General features: G+C 50.3%; 1 protein-coding gene across 1 annotated transcript in view; it reads left to right on the top strand.

The window, feature by feature from the left end:
* Nucleotides 1–22,019, top strand: part of MN1 (MN1 proto-oncogene, transcriptional regulator) — a 48,614-nt gene that overhangs the window by 5,582 nt on the left and 21,013 nt on the right. The window lies entirely within an intron of this gene.

The raw sequence follows: 22,019 nt of genomic DNA, 5'->3' as shown, positions 1-22,019 counted from the left end.
TTGTTTCTTCTTAACAATTAGAGTTTCATTGAAAAACTGGAGACCTGTCAGGGTTGTAGGAGGCAGGCAGCTTTTTCAGAGTGCACCTCCTTGACATTTGGTTGGGGAGGGGGAGTGGCGGGCGGGAGCCAGGGTGGGGTCTACTTGGCAGAGACCAGACCAGTCGACCAGGGCATCATTTGTGCGTGGGGATATGGATATATATTCTTAAGACACAAAGGACCCGAGTTTGTCAATATCTCGCCTGGCTTTGGTGACAGATGTCTGCTCCCCGTTCTCCTTTGCATTCTAAGCACTCCCTCCCTGTTGGGCCTGGAGGCCTTTAAGGTGGGTGGGGTGGGGGTTAGTAAAATGGACCACCATTGCCTTAAAGTAATAATAGTTGGGTTTTCTTTTTTTTTAAACCTAAAGGTGACCTGGGCTGCAGTAGATATCTGTTTTATTTTTTTGTGGGGCCTTTTTAGGTAGCATCATTTTCTACCCCCACCCCATTCCTACCTTTTGCTTTTAAAACCTCCCTGAATCCCTTTGGTCTCACCAGGCTATTACCTTGGAGTCTGTAGCTGGCGATTTAACTGTGTCTTAAAAACAAATACGTCCACTGATGCTTGCGTTCTCTTAGGGTGGCTCTCCTCTGCCTTCAGTTTCAGCCCGGCTCTTGACCCAGGGTTTAAGGTGCCGGTTGGTTTTAGGACCAGGGGATGGGGGTGGAGGGAGAGGGGGAGGGGAAGTGCGGCAGGAGTTGGGTGGCTCAGAACTCCAGCCTTTCACCACCGGTCCCCGGTCCCCGGTAGCTTTCCCGCTTGGGTTTTCTAATTCATGAATGCGGCCTTGCTGCTTTTCTCTTTGTTCGCCTACTGCCCAGCCCGGGACGCCGCGCTCTCATTTGAAGCTGGGTGTTTAGCATGCACAGCAGACGCTGCAGCCAGCATCAGCATTCTCCAGGCTTCTCCCAGGCAAGGCCATAAATTGGTTAGTTTGGGACCCTCCGCTGCTTCTCCCTGCCCGCCCCCCCCTTTTTAAAAATGGAGTTGGACTCAGCAGCCTGGTTGCTTTGCCTCTCTTCTCTTTTATTTTCTTGTACACAACATCTTGGTCCTGCCGATCGATAGCTGGTTAGCACAAATGCCAGCCCCTGTCACTTGTACCTGGCTTGGCCTGGCTACACCTCCCCCTCCCCCTTCTCCCATCCCTCCCCTGCACCCATAATTAAGACCACATTGGCCAAAATGGTGTGAGAAGAGTCAAAAAGAAAAAAAAAACCCCGATTTAGAGAATTAATAAAGAAAAACCAATAGCACTTGGCCTGCAAGTCTTTTGAAGGGCCTTAGGTGCAGAGGAATTGGGTGGTTGTAATGAGATTTTTTTTTTCAAGGTGTTGCACTGTTCCTGTCTCAGCCCGACTAATCTTCCTTTGCAGAAAAAAAAAATGCGGACTAAGAATGAAGAAATGTCATTAAAGAAATGTTTTGTTTTGTTTGTTTCATTATCACCGTCAGGCGAAGGAAAATATTTTTTTGGAAACAGATGCTAGTCAGTTTCGGGGTTGACTTCCCCCTGAACGCTAAACACAACCCTCCCCTGCACACGGGAGATGGGAAACTTCCTTCAGGCCCGGCTTCGGCTTCGGGGCTGGCTGCCTTAGAAGCTCCGGCAGGGACACCCACTTGACCTCCTTTGTTTTCCACTCCATGATGTAGGAAGGACAGTTTCCTAGATAAAGCCCCGAATTGAGGTCACTCACAGCTTCTGCAGCCTTGGGACTGCTAGTTAAGACTTTGTAAGATATCTGCATCTGATTCCTGCTCCCTTACTGGTAGTAAATAAGGACGATTAAACTTTTCATTATGATAACACCCCGCAGCTCCATCTGCACGTTGTATAAATAGGTACACAGAGCCTTCAGCGGGCCCCCCGGTGCCCTGGCTGAAAATCAGAATGAAGTGTACCCCTTCGAAACAGAGTAGAGAGAGAGAAAAAAAAAGAATTGAAAGGAAAGCATCCTGCTTTTCTGTAAACACAAGCCCAGGGTCCCATCAGCCATGGAGCAGCTTTGAAAGTACCTTCTTAGGTTCCAACCCCAGCGAGCACTGTCTTTCACCACCCCCCCGCCCCCAGCCCCCCCCAGCCCAAGCCCATGTTTGTAATGATATGTTATTTTGTCACGCCATAAAACACACCAGTACTAATGTGATTAAATATTAACACCATTTCTGAAATTTCTTCGCTCCTATGACAAAATATTAGTCGGTCTTTAACAAAAATGATCCTACTCAGATTGGAGAGGATGTGCCCATATTGTCTTATGGGGTTTAGATGTCCTTCAGAGGGGAGGGAACTTGACTGGCAAGTTACACTTCTCACAAAGTCTAGGCCAGAATCACATGTGATGATGATCTTTTTTTTTTTTTAAAAAAAAAGGAAAGTGAGCCTCTGCAAATTATGCTTCCTCTGACTTCTTAATCAACCCGCCAAACAACTTTTATTTCATGAAACTCTAGGTCTCCTCATGAGATTCTGTTTGCACAGAGTTAGGGTGGGGGAAGGGTGAGGTTGTGCAAAGGGGGAGAAGAAAAACCAGCCTGAGTTGGGGCCTATTCAGACATCTATTAAATCAGTGAGGATTACGTGAATTTGAAATTAGTTTGCAAAATCATCCACCCATCTTTGTAATAGGTGTCTGGCTATGGAGGAATTTCAAAGAGAGAAGGAGAACTCTTAATAGATTGTAGATAAAGAATATTAAGCTTAAAAAAGTATGTCTCCCCGTCCCTGCCCACAGGTCCCTTACAGGTTTCAAAACTTGAATTAACTCTATTCCGTAATAAGTTTATCCTTGCCAAACTTCCCTTCTGTTGGCTTTTCTCTATCATGAAATCCAGAGATGTCTAGAAACACTCTTTCACACACATGGAAACAGGAGAGGTCTCCGTCTACGCTCTGCATGCAATCCAGCCCTTTTTGGAAGTATGATATTTTTACAGTGATGCGGGAGAAATTTTTGGAATTTCATGCTTCTCTCAGTCTTCCAGTCAGAGCCCAGTAAAGCGGTGCTGAGTAGTACTAGGCAGGCAGGATTTGAATGCCGAATTTCCTTAGTCATGGGGGCAGGCACGGGGGAAGGCTCCTATGCTGTGTTTTTTTTTTTTTTTCTAAGTCTTTTTCCCCACTCCTCACACTGTGGAGAGAATTTTTAAGGCTCCTTCTAACTGGTTTTGGGATGGTGAATCCTTGCAGCCCTATTTCCCCAAGAAATCACCCAGCACGGGTTGCATGCCTTCAAGTGACTTTTGCAGCCTCCGGAAGATGTAACCCAAAACTTCGCAGGTGTTAATCAGGGGTAATGTAAACAGATAGGAGCCCCCTTTGTGCAGCTGACGGCCTGGGCCTGCCTGCTCCCTGGCTAGTCCGGGACACACAGCTACTCTTCTTTGGTACTTGTTTAATATTTCATGGTTGTAATAAACCTGTCTTCTTTGCCCGCCTCCCCACATAAAACCCCAACCTGGCGCACATCTGCAATTATACATTTCTACTAAATATTAATAAAGGACAAGGATTTCCAAGGGGCTGAAGCTTATCGGCATTGAACTTGTCATGGTTTCTGCCACTGGGTTTTTTTTCTGTTTTGATTTTAAATAGGCTCTGCCTTCTAATATGGAATATACACTTATATGTTATCATCTGTATCGATGTATACAGTATTTGTAGATGGAAGGCCCTTTCTCAGGATAGCTTTCTTTAGCTTTCTTAATTTAAACCTAAATTCATTTAGATTTCTGGTGAGGCCCCGGAAGAGACTGTTGAAATGTACTTCTATTTTATTGAGATTTCTAGGAAAGGAGTGAGGGTTAGTTAATCTAATTTCTCTTTCTAGCAATGAAATTCTATGATTCCTGATATGACTTTGTTTGCCTGACAGAGGTATTTAAATTTCCACAAAGAATCTTAATGGGTCCTGAAAATACAGCTGCCCTTGCCAAGAAGTTACTTGAGATTCTCTGGCTGATATAAAATATACATCTTTGATAAACAGTCCGGGAGGACCAGGTGAAATTAGAGGAGGGGCATTCTTCCCACTCTGGAAGGGCTAACTTGAGCCTATCTTTGGGATTTCACAGAATCTCCTGAACCCACCATATGCTGGAGCATTTAGCAAAAATCACCTTTCTCTCCACTTGAGTGACAGTAATGTCGAGTCTTGTTCTTTGCCCAGGGAGTGATCTTCTTTACCGAAAGCTGTTAAGAGATAAATACTCCAAGTAAGAAATACTGTATTTACCTACGTTTGGTTAATTTTAGAGACTAAAAAACTATAGCTTTATGTAATAGGATCAAATGTCCAGGCAGTGTGTGAGGGCAAGAAGGCCGCCCAAGCACATTGCAACATGAAAGCACCGAACCTCTTAGATCAGAGGGGTCCTGAATCTATGAGGGGGCCCCCGAATCTTTTGGGGGCCCCCTGTAACTAGTGGGGTCAGCTTATATCTTTCCCTCAATGCCCCCCTGCTTGTTCCACCCATGTCTTCAGTCTGGAGGGGCTGGAAGAACCCCAGCTTCATCGTTTTGACTCAAGTCAAGATTTTGACTTGCCCAGGCGATGTGTTTGTTTTAGGACGATGTCTATTTTTAGGCGCGTCTTGGGTGGACAGATTCTAGTGTGGGTTTTGATTGCTAGTGGCAGAGATGTTGATATGTACAGGAGTGCATGATTGAGAAGAGAGACATTTGGGGGACATTTTTCAAGTTTCCTCGCCTTCTGGTACACCTTGGAGCCTGGCAAGTGGTCTGGGGGCTGGCTTGAAAGAGTGTGGCTGACGTGCGGTGCCCGGTTGGGGTCCGTCTGCAGCCCGTGGGAGGGGAGGAGGGCCCATGGCCTTCTCGTGGGAAGGAGCCCCTCTCCAGCATACACGCATATACATATGCATGGCCAAGTATATTTCCATCAAATCATCCAGTTACTCCTTTAGTTTCCCCTTAATCTGCTTTCTGAAAGCAGAGTAGGGTTTGGGGGGGGTGGGAATGGGGGAAGCAGGGAGAGAAACCAAACCTTCAGTCTCTTTGGCCTTAGCTGACAGGTTCTGATTCTCTAAAGGACTGAATGAGCGCACGTCCTAAAAATAGAGGGGGATTTTGAAGATCCTAATTACGAAATCTCGGCCTCCCGGGCCTCCCAGGCTGTGGGTGACTTTGATCTGGAGTATTTCGGTAGCAGACGCACGTTGTCCCTCGCTGGGTTCTGCGCGTGGAGGTGTCTCTGGCTGAGTTCAGCTAACTGAACTCTCTCCAGCCAGGGAGAGGAATCTTTTGAATCAGGGCCCACCACCATCACCACCCCCTCCCCCACGCCCCCTCCCAGTGGTGGGAAGCGGACGCTGCTTCTCATTTATGGAAATTCCTCTCCTTTATTGTAATCTTTTGGTACCAACGTCTTGGCGGAGAGGACGCTGGGCTTTTGAATTAGTCACAGCTTTGCCTTCAGAGTCCTGGTGTACAGCAGCTCAGTCAACGGTCCCCCCAACTCACGAACTGGACCGGAAGGGAGAGATGGTTCCAGAACCCTGGCCCATCACGTTTTGCAGGATGGGGTTGCCGAGGGCCGTGGCAGCCTTGATCATTTTTTGCCATCTTCCAGGGACATGACCGCACGCATCCTCCCGCAGCCTCGTGGGCCCATCGGTGACTTTAGGGTGTGGGTCAGAAGCTACCGCATGGGTGTGCACATCTGGGGCCCCAAACTCCTAACTTCACTTTGTGACAGGGATCGAAAAGCAGAGTTCAGTTTCATATACTTGCACGGAGAAGGGACATTTGCGAGCCATCATTCTCACGGGGTGTAATTATTGCAGGACGCCGAGGCTTGCTTTGTTTGCTGGCTTGCATTTTAATCAGCGGCCTCTGAGGTTTGGGAAGCAAGAGGAGGGTCTGCTCCCAACATGGTGTTTGTCCAGGAAGAACAGGGGTTGGGGGGGCTGTGGAGAGTCTGCCCAGCCTCGAGAAATCCGAGGGGCTCTTTGCTGGGCCCTGATGGCTTTCGGTTTTGGTCCCACAAGGCCTCTTTGGACTGCCATCCTGGCTACCTCCTCCAGGGGAGGGGAGGAGTCCATGGTAGCCCCAACATCCCACATTCTCGTTTTTCCTTCTTGGCTGAGAAAGTCGGCAGGGTTTCATCACCTCCGCTTCCTGCAAAGCGGGATCAGAGGGAGTACTTTACGGCGGTCGTACGTGGAACTTTTCACGATTTATGTACATCATCGTAAGGACCCAAATGCCCTTTAAACATAACGGCAGTTGAATTTAACAGTTTGGAGGCCTTAGCGGATTCACGATAACAAATTGGCTCTCCGAGTATCCCAGAAGGAACATCATACGTGGGATAGACTTTTCCCCAAAGAGGGGGAACCTCCAATAAACATCCCCACGCAAACTCACATGCTAGAGGGAAAGCAAGGTTTTATGTTTTAATCATTAAAGCTCAGGGGTCCAGCAGGCTCAGCCCGCCCCGCCTCCCCTGTAGCTGGTAGGATGGACCGTGTGACCCCAAGGCTCTGTCTTCTTCCCATCTTTGACATCTCTGTAAAACCTTGGACCCTTTGGCGATTGGCCCTGGGATTCCTATTCTTAGGGGGAGAATCTCTGGTTTTCTGGGCCTCAGTCTGACTTACCTGTGCTAGTGTTCAGTTTAGGTGAGTCAGGTATGTTGGTAGATGGATTAGGGACCCAAGGAGACCGTTCTGTGGAAGCATCTTTGGGGCCCACTGACTCAGATGGCCTTTGGAAAGTTGGAGGGAACCACCTCTTGTTTTTGTTCTGCATGTCTCAAAAACCCTGTCCACCGCGACTCAGAAATAGACAACATTGTCATGCCTTTGCAGGAGATGTGGGCTAACTTGGGTGCTGAGACCCTTCTGGGCCTCTCCTCTCCCTCCTCCAGAAGCCCTGTCTCTTTTGTGAGACCTAAGTGGCCTAGAGATGCGATCTGAGGATTTAAAATGAGTTTTCCCTTCTCATTGCTGATGATAATTTAAAGAGGGTTTGGGCATAGAGGTTTCCTTTGCTCTTAGAGCTCAGGTCAGCCCTTTGACTGGAGTCGGGCAAGCTTGGGCCTTTTTGGCCTGGGTGACTTTGTGTGGTGTGTGACTGGGGAAAGAAATCTGTCTGACTGGGGAAAGAAATCTGAGTTGAGGGACCCAGTGACGGTGTTCCTGGCTGTATTTGGGAGCTCCTGCAATGAGAGGGGATGCGCACACATGTGCACGCACTTGTATACACACACACACCCGGCCCCCTGTTCATCCAGTCCAGGGCAGGGTGTGATGTGAAAAAGATAGGACCCTTTAAAGTTACCGTGAAGCAGTGTTTTCAGGCACCCTTGGATCTGGGAACACAAGCATTGTTAAGGACCACCAGGAATAAAATACTTCTGAGGGACCATCTTATGATCAGAGAGGGGCCAGGGGAGTCGGCAGAAAACATAGCCTGCTTTGAAATCCCCAGAGCTCAGCCTTCCAGAGAAAGTCTGGCTTGGTTGAGAATTCACAGGGAAGTGAGCAGGTTCTACCCGGATTGTGTGGGCTGTTGGAAAAGTCCTTGAAATTCAAGGGCCTGAGTCCTGATGTGGACACTCTGTTCTTTCCTATGAGCCTAAAGGCAGAGAGAGAAACGCCAGCCACAGTTAGGAACACTGGATGCAGACTGGGGTGTAGTTTATTTTCTTTGGGGGGGGACAGTGATTGAGGGATGTACGGAGAAGGGAGAAGTGTGCCCCTCAGAGTTGAAATGTTTACTAACGCGGGGTTCAGGAGTGGAAAATAATTTGTAAGTGTGGAAGTCATTTATAATACCATCTCCTGGGCGAGGCTGGGGGTTGAGGGCATGGCTTGGGGTCTGGTGTCAGCCCTCACAGAGGACAGCAAGTTCTTGGCTCAGCTCCGCCCTGCTGGGCCTGGGGCATCCACACGACTACAGCTATATGGGGGAGATAGATGGAGGGGACCCAGCTTGGGGCTGATGACCATGTCGTGGGTCTGTTAGCAATCAGACCCCCTTTCTGTGCAGTTAGAGGCCAGGCCAGACACGTGGGACAGGGTAGAGTGGAGATGATGACCTGGACGGGCCCTGGGTGGGTTGAGCCCTCGAATCGTGGCTGTGGCCAACTTGTCCTACAGAGGAGCCGGACCCACGGGGCCTGCTGCGAAGCATCAAGTTTCACAGATGCCCCCAGGTCTTTCCATAAAAGAGGGCCGGTGGGGGTGGGAAAAAGGAGTGACCTTTTCCCTGGTGACCCCATAAAGTGACCACTGATGCGTCTCGTGCAGCACTGAACCTCTTTAGGGATATTCTTGTCTGTGACAGACCTCGCAGGCAGGTTCCACCATCTTAAAACGCAAACAGTGCTGTCCCACACAGTATGTATATATATATATACGTATGTATATATATATATTTTTTTCCTTTTTTTCTAAATGGTAGGCGAAAAGGGAGATGCCAGTAAGTGACAAATTCAGCAAGAGGAAGACTTCCCTGACTTGAGATAAGCTTACTATGGAAAGGAGCTGGACACAGTAGAGGTTCGTCTTCCTCCCATTTGGTTGGGGGGGGTGCCCACAGTCCAGCCATCAGCAGCCCTTAAAACTTCTGTAGCAAGTGAGACCTAATTGGCTGAAAACAAATTGATCACTTTCATCCCCTGTGATGTAACTTTTGGTGGTTGTTTGATATTTGAGGGAAAAGAAAGGGAGGCTGTGGACCAAAATTTGTTTTTTTGTTTTTTTTTTTAAACCGGAGCAATTTCATGATCTTTATGCCACGGCTATTTCTAAATTGTCTGGGCATAAAGCTCTGGTTGCCTTTTGCTGGTTTCTGCTTGTTGTGCAGGCGTGCACGCCCATACCGCCACCCCCTACTTGAGTACACACACAAGCACACACGTACAGGCCTTAGGAGTCTTAATAAGAGATGAAAAAATACATTTAATTTTTTCTTCAAGAAGCAGCTCCTACAAAGTTTTGGCCCCTTTGAGTTTTAAGTAGAAGCTCATTGATCTCTGTGTGGTCAATTTTTGCCGAATTTGTAATCCTGTTAGGCCTCCAGGAGAGGCATGATTAATTTACTTGTACATTTCACTATTTTGGGTCAGTTTAGTTAATAAGCATTTATTTTGTGCTCAGTGTGTGTGAATCATTTTGCTGGGATTAGACGTATGTGTGCGTGTGTGTGTGTGTGAGAGAGAGAGTGTGTGTGCATGTACTAATGGGCCTGCTCGCCCGTCACGGAATAAAGGCCCCCAGTCGAGGTTCCCACCACCTTCCCAGGGCAGAAAGGGAGGGTGAGGCCCCTCCAAGCATCACTTGTCTGGAAGGAGGGAGAAAAAGCCCAGCCCAGCAAACTCAGCCTCCCAGCGCCTCGGAGACGGCCAGAGAACATCCGTTTCCTACTGGTGTCTTGGTCCCCGGAAAGTTTCTGAGCATTAATTCTTAATTGGCTGGGAGCTGAGCGCAGACATGAAGAAAAGTGAGGGATCGTAAATCTCTTCGGGGTCTCCTTCCATGCTGCCCCTGGACGGACAGTAGTGCTGGAGTGTGTGTGTGTGTATAACTTTTAGAGGAACGCCTGGCTTGACTTCCAAAGAAGGAAGAGAAAGTACGTGTAAGTCTCGAAAGCTGGGAAAAAGAAAAACAGAGCAAAACAGCCCACAGCTTTGGCCTTTCCGAACAGAGTCTCAGAGGGCAGCGTGTGTCATTCTTGGTGGTGCTGGGCTCTTCAGCTGGACATCTCTGGGTACCAGCCACCCACACCTCTTTCTCCCCAGCCTCCCTATAGCCTCCCTGTCTCTGCTTCTAGATGATAGGTTAAAATCCCAGTTTTATTATTATTTTTTAAAAGAGAGGTTTTGGCCGTAACAATTATAGAGCAAAGGGGTTTCCTGAGCCCCCCTCCCCAGTTGCTTAATGCCTGGCACATCGGTTTCTACCTAGTCCTTGCCTTTGCAGAGCGAGGGCCAGACAGGAGTATTTTGGGCACTGAGCCAGCCTGAGAAGAACTTGAGGCGCTAGGGAAGCAGGCATTTGCAGAGATGAGGATACAGTTTCTTTTTTTATGTGGGCCCGTTAAAGTCTAATGGACATCAGTGTCTGGCCTTAAATTTGGAGAGGGTCTTTATCTAACCCTTAAAACCAGAGTCGTTTCCGGTAATTACGACACCCCTGGCTAGACCACTAAATCTTCCAGCAGCTTGTCTGGAAGGCGGGTGGCGGGCGGGGGGGCGGGGGGGGGGGAGGGAGGGACAGAGGGGAACACCTGTTACCTGTATCAGCTATAATTATGACATTTCTGGGCTCCTGGTTTGAAAGGAGGAATTTATGGACTGAGTTTTGCCGGAAGAGAGCGGCCCAAGGCGTTCTGGCTCATGGCAGCAAAATCAATGGAGGCCCCCGCACTCGGTGCCCATCACAGCCCTGCGTTTTCTTAATGAATTAATTTAGCTCCCGGCATTTGGTATTAAGTAAGTAGTTATTTTGGGAATCCAAGAGAGAAAGAGCTGGAAGACTTAAAAAAAAAAAACAACTTTTTTTGGAAAAAAGAAAAAGTATTGCTTTCTGAAGTTGGAGATGACTGGGCATCCAGGCGTGGGCTGCTGTTGGGGGGACTCGCTGGGTGGGACATGGCAGGCCATTGGCGAACCCGCCTGGCCCCATCCCCGCCTGTTTTTTGCTTCTCTACAGAGGCGATTTTTCCGTTGTTAAAGCTGGCGGAGGCCACGACACCCAAGCTCTATGCAGTTTGTTTGGAAGTATTGTTTAGATTTTTCTCACTTTTCAAATTGAGAGAAACTTAGTTTAATGGGAAAATAACAGTATTGCTATCTTGGTGTGTTTGCTTTAGTGTTTAAAAATAGTTTGTTTTTGTATCCTGAATTTCATCCCTTGCTTGTTTACTTGTTTGATGAAAACCCATGAGTGTGTGTTTGTGTGTGTGTGTGTGTGGGGGGGTGGATACCAGCACACGCAACTGCACACACACACAGTCAAATGGTTGTAATCATGCAGCCAAAATCAGTTGCAATTTTAACACTGCTAAAGGGACCCAGAGTGCTTGCTTTTAACTTAAACCATCTTGTCCCTTTCTCTATTTTAACACTGCTAAAGGGACCCAGAGTGCTTGCTTTTAACTTAAACCATCTTGTCCCTTTCTCCCCCATCAGCACACCACTCCCAACCCCCCTCAGCAATATTTATTTCTTCCTTAAAAAAGGAATGCTGGGCCTGTTTGCTGAGGTCCCTGTTGGAATAGATTTTCAGGGGTTATGTATTAAATGTGTTTGAGGGCGATTTCAGCCCTCAGCCTGGTCGTCCCACTACTAATGGTAGCAGGGCCTATTATAGAGAGGCAAAGAATATTGTAAATGGCTTATGCAGAAAAACCATTTAGATAAAAATGCAATTTTCCCTTCTGCATAGAGTGCTAAGAATTAATAGCACATTCTTTCTAAATGGGTATTTTTATATTATATTTTCCTCCTAATGAAATTCTTTTCCCAAACAGGAGCATGTTTCATTTTAAACTTTAGAGTAAAATTGATCTGTTTTTAAGCCTGCAAAAACTGGTGTCCCAGTTTTTGGTTGGCCCCTTCTTTCTCTACTCTGCGCCCAAGATTTTTGAAGTTAGATACTGCAGAGGATGGAATGGAAATTCTCTTCTCTGACCGCGTTAAGGCTGAGAACAGGGAGAGGGGATGGGTTTAACCCATTTTTTTTTTTTTTTCTTCTTCCTGGGGTGGGCTTGGAGGTGTTGGACGGTTTCCACAAACAGGGAAACTGGTCTTGAGATTTGAACTATTTGTGCTTGGTACCCCTCACCCTCTTACCTTCCCTGGATAGGAGGCTTAACCTCTCTTGCCCCAGGGAATTTCCCATCATCCTCTTGGTGTGTCCCTTGATTCCTGACTTTTTCATTACTTCCCAGGAGCCCTAGGTGCCCACTGCCTGCTCCCCTTTTTGGGACAGCTGTGAAAAAGGATGCTTTTAGCACCAGGGTGCCTACTGAGGGGTGGTTCTGTGGGTCAGCTTTCTGCCTTTCTGCCAGGGCCTCTGTGGCCATTTTGGGAGGAGTGGAAATTCAGAACTTCTTAGAAGGCCTACTTTGTGCATTCCAGCAGAACTTTGCGGCAGCATCGTTGTGGAAAGTCTTTGAGAGTTTATTTTGCTGGCTGCTATGGGCCACTGTCTGCTGACCCAATTTTTCCTGCCAGGGTGTGCGTATGTGGAGATATTGGGTAGACTTGTGTTGGCAACTCAGATGTCCAGACGTGACGGAGATTGAAGCTGCAGTGCCGTGGTAGATGGGTATCCTGGAAAACATGCTTGTGATTTTCACCATTGAAACATCACAAAGGTGAAAGCATAGGTAAAATTAAAGAGTGAGAAAAAAGTTTCTTTCTTTTTGTGACTCTTCTCCACAACATTTTCCAACTGAGAGATCCAAGGCCCAGAGAGGGCAAGCAACTCGGCCAAGGTCACACAGCACAGCTGCACGACAAGCTGAACTTCGGCTTTTAACTAGCCTTACTACCTCTTGACCCCTCACTTGGATGCTGAGGATCTGATTTTTCTAAGCCTGTGTAAGCCAGGCTCCAAGTCTGAAATTTCCAAACCTTTCCATGGAAGCAGCATGACACATATTGTTAGCAGCACTGTTCCCCGTCCTCTTTCAGAGCTATTAGGAGGTGTAGGTTGTAATGTGAGGCAATTCTTGACCTTGGGGAAACCACAGTGGCTCTGGATCCTATCAGATGGGTGGTCTAGATTTCAGGCCTGGCTCTTTGACTCCTCTGAGCTATGTGACCATCACCTCTTCAGGGCTCCCAGCTTGATTTCCTCATAAAGTTGAAAAAAGGAAGAAAAAAAAAATTAGTGCTTATCTCTTGGAAATATTGTGAAGACTAAATAGGACGATGTTAGCTAAATGGGACTATGATTCTATAATGATGTGGTTAAGAGCACAGGCTCTGCAGTCAGACCACTTGGGTTCACACCCAAGCAACTTCACTTCCTAGCTTTGTGCCCTCGGGCAGGTCTCTTAACCTCTCTATGCTTCCATCTCCTTATCAGGGAAAGATGATGACGGTGTGTACCTCGCGGGGCAGGGGGGATGCGCTGAGTTAACACACACATGAGTAGATGCTTAGAAGCCTGCCCGACACCGAGGAAGCACTATGCTAGTTCCAGCTTTTGTGGAGCCCCCTCCTCTATGCCTGGGGTTTCCGCTGACCTGTCGTACGACCCTTCGGAATGCAGGATGGTATAGCTGCTAGTGTTTGTCCCGTCTGAGGGGGGGTGAGGAAGTGAGTCACGTGACTTGTCGTAGGCTGTGGAGTCATGCCGGCTGGAGGGCAGCCTCGCCAGGCTGTACATCGGGCCCTGAGTGTGGGGCCTGGCACCCAGGCACATCTTAGTATCTGTTATGTGGCCAAGGGCAGGGCAGGGCTGGAACCCGCTGCTCCTGCAGCGCCATCTCAGGCCTCGCTGTCAGGCCCTGTCCTTACCGGGGGGCAGTCAGACTGCGTGCACCCCTCGGTGGGCTGGCCCCGGCCTCGTGCGGGCAGCTGCGGTTTCAGGCCTGGGTCCCTGGCGTTGGGATGCCAACACTCCGCTATTTTCCTTTCACCTGACAGCCCTCCTGGGCTCTGAAGGAACAGCTTTCTGATGAGCGTGAAGAATGGTCAGCCTTCTTGTGGAAGGAATCTGTGAAATGAGCCGGTCCCTGGCCCCTGAGTGCCTTGCCAAGAGCCCGTGCCAGCCATAAACAGTCTGGGTGCTGGCAGTGAAGAGTTAGACCCCTCCCCACCCACCCCCTGCCGTCTGGCACCTCAGGTGGGGCCCTGGGAACCTGATAGGCTCGGGCTGAACAGAGAGAGCGTGTGCCTGCGAGTGAGTGGGCGACCCCCTGCCCCTGGTGAGTGTGGGAGGGCTTAACTGTCACACAGGCCCGGGGTTCGAATCCCAGTGCTGCCTCTTGTGTGCTCGTGACCCTGCGCCAGTGAGTCACAGGTTCCAGGACCTGTAACACAAGTGGGATCCCTGGACCTCTCTCAGAGGGTCGCTGAGCCCTGGGCCATGGGGGCAGTGAGCAGCAATTGGGGGAGGGTTGTGAAAGCAAGGACTTCGGGATCCACTGGAGGGGACTCATCCTCTGTTCCCCGCCAGGGGTCCTGGGCCATGTCCCAGCCCCTCTCCCAGCCTCAGCGTTCTCAGCGGCAAACTGAGGCAAGTGACACAGTCCCCTGAAGTGCCCTGGCTGTGGTTCTTACCCTGGGGTGATGGAACCCCTTCCCTCCCCCCGGGATGCCTGCCAGTCTGCTTGTCACAACTGCAGGAAAGGAGGCCGCTACTGGCATCTGATGGGTAGAGTCCAGTTGCTGTCAATCACTACGTTGTGTCTGACTCTTTGTGACCCCACGGACTACAGCATGCCAGGCTTCCCCGTCCTTCACTATCTCCCAGAGTTTGCTCAAACTCATGTCCACTGAGTCGGTGGTGCCATCCAACCATCTCATCCTCTGTCATTCCCTTCTCCTCCTGCCCTCAATCTTTCCCAGCATCAGGGTCTTTTCCCATGAGTTGGCTCTTTGCCTCAGGTGGCCAAAGTATTGGAGCTTCAGCTTCGGCATCAGTCCTTCCAGTGAATGTTCAGGGCTGATTTCCTTTAGGATGCTGCTAACACCCTACACCACTCAGGGACTGTCCTCACCCCATTTTCTCCCTGACAGAGAATTAACCAGCCCCAGATGCCCAAATGCCAAGGTTGAGACCCCCTGAACTACAGTGAAGGATTGAGGTGAGCTCAAAACTGAAAACGTGGTAGTAAAGTCTGAATTCATAGCACTTGGCATATTTATTCATTCAGCAAACGTGTGTCAAGTGCTTAGCACATGGCAATGCTGTGCTAGGTGCTGAGATTGGGTGGGGGAGCGGATAGACAGAAGCTCCTGCCCTCGAGGAGTTTACATTCTAAGGGAGGGGACAGACCAACAGATAAACAACAAGAAGAATGTCACGGAGTGAGCAGGGCCAGGAACAGAATCAGAAGGCAACGGGCGTGAGAGGTTCTAGACGGGGCTGCCGGGGAGGCCTCTGTCAGCTGGCGATGGTTAAGGTAGGCCCTGAGTGATACGAAGGAGTCAGCCTGTGGTGTGCTGGTGACTCTTTAACAGCCGGCCCTCCAGGAAGGGGAAAGTTCTGCTTAGAGCATTTGCCGATTCCCTTCGTGTAAATACTCCCACCATGACCCATGTCAAGCTGTAACGTCAGCTGTCAGCCAGCTTGCAGAATTCCTGAGTATTTAACAATAGGTTCCCACACCACGGAGCCAGCCCGGTCCAGCTCTGCAGGAAGGGTGTTCCAGGCAGCGGGAGAGCAGGAGCCCCGAGGCAGGCCTGAGCCGGCAAGTTCCAGGAACAGGGAGGGGCTGTGTGTGTGTGTGTGTATGTGTGAAGCCAGTACAGGCAAGAGGGGCCGGACCGCTGAGGGCTGTCGTCACACTCAAGTCAGGAGGATGGGTTTGATTCTGAGGATGATGGAGTGAGGGGCCAGGGGAGGGCCTTGGGCACGAGAGGCTGGACGCTCAGGGCACACGGTAGATGAGTGATTAATGCTGGTTGCATCTGGGCCTAGAGTAGCTGAGAAATGTCTGTTTTCCTTCTCTTGCTTCCTGTCTGGTCCCTTCCTAGGAGGCAGAAACTCTCTTCCAGTAGCATGGTAACACCCGGGCCATAGGTTAGGACAGGGTGTCCCCACCCTCCCCCAGGTCACGGCCCTCAGGCCCCAGGGAGCACTCAGCCTGCCGCAGGTTGGGGGGCATGGTGGGAGCGACTGTCCTCTTCCCGATCTGGGCAGGGCATGGCTCATGTCCTAGCCCAGGGAGACTGTTTCCTTCTTCTCCCAGGCATTGTTCTCCAGGCCCTTCAGAGGTCACGGGACAGGAAGCCGAAGGACTAGCCGGACTGAGCCTCTAGGTGACCCGGGCCTGGCGTCCACCTTCTAGAAGCCTTTCTTTTGCTTTCCTCCCTGACTCTCTGAGTCGCAAAGGAGTCGTAGCAGGCCGTGGTCACTGAGCGCCAATCACACCAAACCCAGTTTTATCATTTAGAAAACTGAGGCTCAGAGAGGGAAAGAGACCTGCCTGAGGTCACCAAGCTGGGAAGTGCGGAGCAGAGAGTGGATCCACACCTGGGCCTGTCTGACTTGGGAGTCTGTGCTCAGAACCCCTAAGGGTAGACCAGGAAGCTCATTTCTCACTGACAGGTGCTTGAAATAATCACTTTGCTGTGCATCAGAAACTAACAATATCGTAAATCAACTATACTTCAATTAAAAAAAAAAAAGGTGAAAATAGACATTGGCAAATAAAAGAGAACTCAAAACAAAAATCAGCTCCCAGTCTTGCACCACCCCTCCTGACAATTGTCAGTCGTGTCACTGACTGTCCAGATCTTCGCCACCTGTTCGCTGTGGATGAAGGGGCAGCAGGCAGAGCCCCAGGCTTGGGGGCCAGGAGGTGTCTTGGTGTGACTTGGGTGAGACTCGGCACCCTTGCTGAGCCTCAGTCTGCCTGTCTGTCAAGTGGGTTAATTCTGGTATCTCCTAGGAGCCCTGTGAGTGGGGAGTGTATGGCCTGTGTATCTGTCACCTTCTTTCTTTGTGTCCTGCACCATGCAGAAATTGGTGCTGTAAGTAAAACAGACATCGTGCTTGTTAAAGAGAGGGAATTACCCAGTAAATATATAGAAAAAAGAGACAATTGCATTAATAATTCACAGGACATTGGCCATTGTGGGGAGAGGGGATCTGGGGCATGCCCGCTGGCCAGGACAGCACGGGCTCTGCTGTGTAAATGGAGAATGAAGATGAAGAGGCAGTTTTTCCCCAGCACCTGGCATTGGTCCATGGCCAGTGGGTGCCCAGAGATTGGATGAATGAAAGAAGGGAACTTTGTCAACTGTTGGGGGGCATCCTTGTCTGGTCCCAGGGCTAGGGGTCAGTACCATCCCAAAACTCCTGACACCTAGCAGGGGTGATGGTGGTGTCCTGCAGAGGAGCTGGGTGGGGCTGCTCCAGGCTCAGGAGTCCCAGCCCCCATCTCTGCAGTGTTGAGTGGGAAAGGGAGGGAGCCTTGGGCATCGAAATTCCTTGTCCCAACTTCACTCGCCCCCCACTCCCACCCCAACACTGGTCCTCACCAGCCCTTCTCTTCCATGGGCTGTGCTTGCCCGAGACCCAGGGGCGCAGGACACAGCCTCTGTCCCACCCAAGGCTTGGGACAGACATCAGGGTTCGCCTGACCCTGGAGAGAAGGCCAGAGCTTCCTCTGTTAGTGCCCTGGCTGCAGACCGTTGGCGTTTGCATCCCAGGCCTCGGGAAGGAGGACAGCGCAGGAAGCAGCAGCCGTAGCGGCCCTGACCCCCGCCTCCCCCGGTCCATCCCTTCACGCCCTGGGCCTCAGTCTCCTTGTCTGTTTTCGGGTTAAACAAGGGCCTTGGTGAGGATCAGGGGAGATAAAGGAAAGCTCTCAGTGCTGTGTCTGGCGCATCATAGTGGTCACAAAACCCTGATGTAAATACTGTGCTTTCCACCTTCTGGGCAGGAGGAGTCAGGGACCTACAAGGGGAAGAAGTGGCATGCCACAGAAAAGTGGGCAGCGGGGTGCCCCTAGACAGCATCACTTCTTCCCTGTGGGCCCTGAAAAATCTACCTGCAGAGTTTTGGAGGTGATCTTGGGTGCTGTGGATGGTAGCCATGGTGGCAGCTGGCAGAAACTCCCTAGACAGCCAGCTAGATGTTTTGGAAGGCAAGTCAGTGAAACAGCTCAGAGGCAAAAGCTGTGCCTTTTCTGAAGCCCCTTAGAGTTTTCAATACCTCAGCCCCAGATACCCATGTCTGAGCATCTCTGTTTATGTGGGGTTTGGAAAATCGGTTGCTTGCTAAAGTTAGGGAACTTTCTGAAAAAAAAAAAAAAAAAATCATAGCAGCAGTGCTAATAATGTGTAAAGCAAATAATCGCACTGTATATGGATGGTGGCAATGTGTTCTCCATGGGCGGTTATGAAACAAACCACGAGTCGCCCTTCAAAACTGTGTCTGGGGACTTCCTGGTGGTCCAGGAGTTAAGACTGTTTGCTTTCATTGTCGGGAGCGCAGGTTCAATCCCTGGTTGGGGAGCTAAGGTTTCAAAAGCTCCATGGAGAAGCCAAAAAAAAATCTTTTTAAAAAATAAATACTTGAGTGGAATGTTAAAAAACAAAACTAAATAATTGTGCCTGGCTGGAAGGAAGCACCCTTAGCTGTGACCCGCTGCATGGTCAGTGGCCTGGGTCAACTACTTGGAGTGGACAAGACAGACACCTTCTGGGAGTTTGCATCTTGCTTGTGTTTCTCCCCTGATCCATGTGACAGCAAGCAAGCCCGTTTGCTGGGGATTTTTTCCCTAGTTTTTGCTTTTGGAAAGAAATCTCTTCTGATTTGCCACTTCATGTGTTAATTAATTTATGGTTTAATCAAACAAAGCTGGGGGTGGGGCGGTGCAAAGGGTCCACATAGAGAGCAAAGTTCTATCTGCCTAGAGCGGGGTACGTCCACGGCCCCCCTTGTGTTTTAAAAACTTTGCGTGTCATCCCTGGGGGGACAGAAAACCACCTCTGGCTGTGGTTCCCCAGGTGTTTGCCCATCGCCGCCCCCCATCTTTCCCTCTCTGTCTTTCATCCCTGGAACAATCATCTGGGCCAGTTCCTTTGGGCTCCTCCGCCTTCCCTGCCGAAAACAAAAACCATTCTTAACCCCAGATGACCAGGCCTGTAGTCATTTTGTCTGGTGTGTGGCGTCCGCCTGGGTTTGGTGGGGGCAGAAATGCATGCTTCCAATTTATATTCGGTGTGCCAGCTTCCAGGGGAACAAGGTTTAGGGGAGAAGAGACTTCAAGGAGCGGAGCGGGGTGGGGGTTAGGGTTAGTGGGTGTGGGGGGGCCCAAAGACTTCCAGAGAGGAGAGAGAAGGACCACAAGCTTGGGCTTTGAGGCCTGCCCAGGAGCCGGAAGGAGGTGGGGGCGCCAGCTAGTGGATTCTGGGTCAGGCTGACCCCAGCCCTTCATACCCCTGGCCCCCCTCCACTTGCTAGCCACATTGTACACTTCGGATTTTCCTCTGTATTCTATTTGGTTATTATTATTTTTTAATGAGGTCAGACTGAAAATCCATCTGCCTGGGCCCGCCTGCCTAGGTTTGAAGGCAATTAAACTGGAGACCAACCTCTTAATTAGGGTTTCCCTGTGTAAATCTCATTTGATAAATTCCTTATCATCCTTGGCTTTAGCTGCAATGCGGCCGCAAGAGGGAATTGAGCACCCACCCCCCCTGCCCCAGGGACCTCTAAGTGAATCCCCCCCAGAGAGGGGCTCCGCCAGCGAGAGCCTCCCCAAGGAAGGGCTGGGAGAGAGAAGCCCTTTCAGGGTTAATTAATCAGAAAATGTAGTGGTGCCCGGTGATTCCGGAGAACTTGTCTGCCACCTTTTCATTCTTCTGTTTTCCCCCTTCTGCCTCCCTTCTAGGTCTTTCTTTAAAAAAAAATGTTTTTTTGGGTGAACTGAACTCTTAAAGGAAGTCTGCAGCAGTCTCCCTCCTTCCTTGCCCACGCCCCGATACCCACCCCCGGCCCCCACATTTCTACCCAAACTGTTTGTCTGTGTGGATGGTTAAATTTTTTTCCTTCCCTTTTTTAAATGCAAGTGCGGCTGGGAGTGGAAATGTCAGGGGTCAGGCTTCAGGCAGCGGGGAGCAGGGGGCAGCCTGTGGCTGTCTCTGCCATCCGGAGAAATCAGAGCTCAGCTTAACCCTTTGGAGCCCAGCCCCTGCCTGCGGGTTCCGGGCGCCTCTTCTTACTCTTTTCACTAGAGTCAGGGGAGTTTTGTCACCAGGACTTCTTTTTTAGGGTTTCGAGCTGAAAACAGGGGTTTCCTCAGTGGTTCAGCTGTAAAGAATCTGCCTGCAATGTAGGAGCCGTGGGTTCAATCCCTGGGTTGGGAAGATTCCCTTGGAGGAGGAAATGGCAACCCACTCCATTATTCTTGCTGGGAAATCCCATAGACAGAGGAGCTTGTCCAGCGGGTTAGAGTCCGTGGGGTCGCAAAAAGGTGGATATGACTGAGCATGCAGGCACCTAGCATACTGAAAACTACCCCCCCCAGCCCCCCACCAACCATGGTGTTGGTGGGGGGCAGGGGAGCAGGATGAGGGCTGGGGCAGTCACATCAGCAGCCCTTGGAAGAATGCAAGTTGGGTCTGTGATCCCTGGAGCACGTAATGATCCCTGTGTTGTGCTGGAAACTGGACTCAAGATGGTGCCCATTTGGAAACAGGGTTGGTGGGGCAGATCTGGTCCATTCATTGCTCTAACTCCATCAGTGTGACTCTGATGGAAAAGACTCTGATGCTGGGAAAGTTTGAAGCAGGAGGAGAAGGGGGCAAGAGAGGGGATGAGATGGTTGGATGGCATCATCAACTCAAAGGACGTGAGTTTGAGCAAGCTCCGGTAGATGGTGAAGGATAGGGAAGCCTGGTGTGCTGAAGTCCATAGGGTCGCAAAGAGTCGGACACGACTGAGTGACTGAACAGTCAGCCTCCCAGAAGGCTTCCTACTTCACATGGGAAGCCTGAGGCCCAGGAGGCCTGGTGACAGGCTGAATCTCCCAGGGGATAGCAGGTAGGGATGGGATGGAGGCTCAGCTCTTCTTGTTTTGAACCTTTAATTCCTATTTACCGGAGCCTGCCCAGCCCTGCCAATCCCACCCCTACCCCTCCGGCCACTGCCCCGTCTCTAGGATCCAGTAAGAGAAAAGTTTTGGCTCTAGGATGGCGTCTGGACTCCTTATCCACTCCACAGCTATGGAAAGGGCAGGGGAGCCAGTTTGAGAGCTGAGCTTGTGCCAGTTTCTGAGTCACCCTTGCCCTACTATGAAGCAGCTCCTTCTGTTGACCCATTTTACAGATGAAGAGTGTGAGGTGCTGAGAGGTGAAGAACCTGCTTGTGGATGTGGCTGGCGGGTGGTGTAGCCAGATCTGCTTCCACCCCCTAGCTCTCATCTTTCTGCCCACTGGGCCAGGCTGCCCCTAAGCATGGGGACACTGCCAGTTCATGGAAACAGGGAAAACGGTACCGAGCTCGTGCCTTGTGACCACCTGGTCTCCATCACCCGTGGAATTGCCCAAGGGCAACTGGGAGACCATATGGTATTGATCCCCGAGCCTTGGTTCCTCATCTCTGAAGTGAGGATGATGGCAGTGCCCACCTTGTGGGGGTCTGGTGTAGCTGGGCGCTACACTGGTTCATATACATTAAGCTTTGTGATCAGTGGTTCGTACCTGGTAAGCTTCAATACACACTGTGTGTTAGTTGCTCAGTCATGTCCAACTCTTTACGACCCCATGGATTGTCGCCCGCCAGGCTCCTCTGTCCCGGGGACTTTCCAGGCAAGAATACTGGAGTGGGTTGCCAGTGCCTTCTCCAGGGAACTGTCGTTATTATTTATTCCTAATCACAGAGGGGGAAAAATGTAGGCACTGATAAAGTCTCAAAGGGAAGAAGCTTCATATTATGACCAGCACCTCTGCGGAGAGCTGGGGGCCAGCACCCCAGCCTGGCTCGCGGGGTTGACCTCTGAACCCGGCTATGTGGCTGTGGGCAAGTCTCCTCACCTCTCTGTGCTCCGGCAGTGGGGAGAGAATGCCAACCTCCTCCATGGGCAGTGGGATGAATCTGGACCTTGACACTGCAGAGGGAGCAGAGGAGGGTGGGCTCCATTATGTTGCCTTTAATTGAGCAGCGGCTTTGTGTTTCGCCCTTCCGGCTGGGCCTCAGTTTCTCCGTCTGGAATGGGGAAACTGCTGTGAAGCTTGGAGGAAGTGACCCTCTTGGACGTGTTTGGCAGCCTCCGAGAGAGCTGCTCAGATGTGGGAAATTATTATTAAAATGATA

Source organism: Moschus berezovskii, chromosome 19 (assembly GCF_049115385.1).
Source record: "Moschus berezovskii isolate FMDL1 chromosome 19, NW_MosBer_1.0, whole genome shotgun sequence".
Taxonomy (NCBI): Eukaryota; Metazoa; Chordata; class Mammalia; order Artiodactyla; family Moschidae; genus Moschus; species Moschus berezovskii.
The sequence above is the reverse complement of the archived record's forward strand: the minus strand, read 5'-3'. Positions and strand labels throughout refer to the sequence as shown.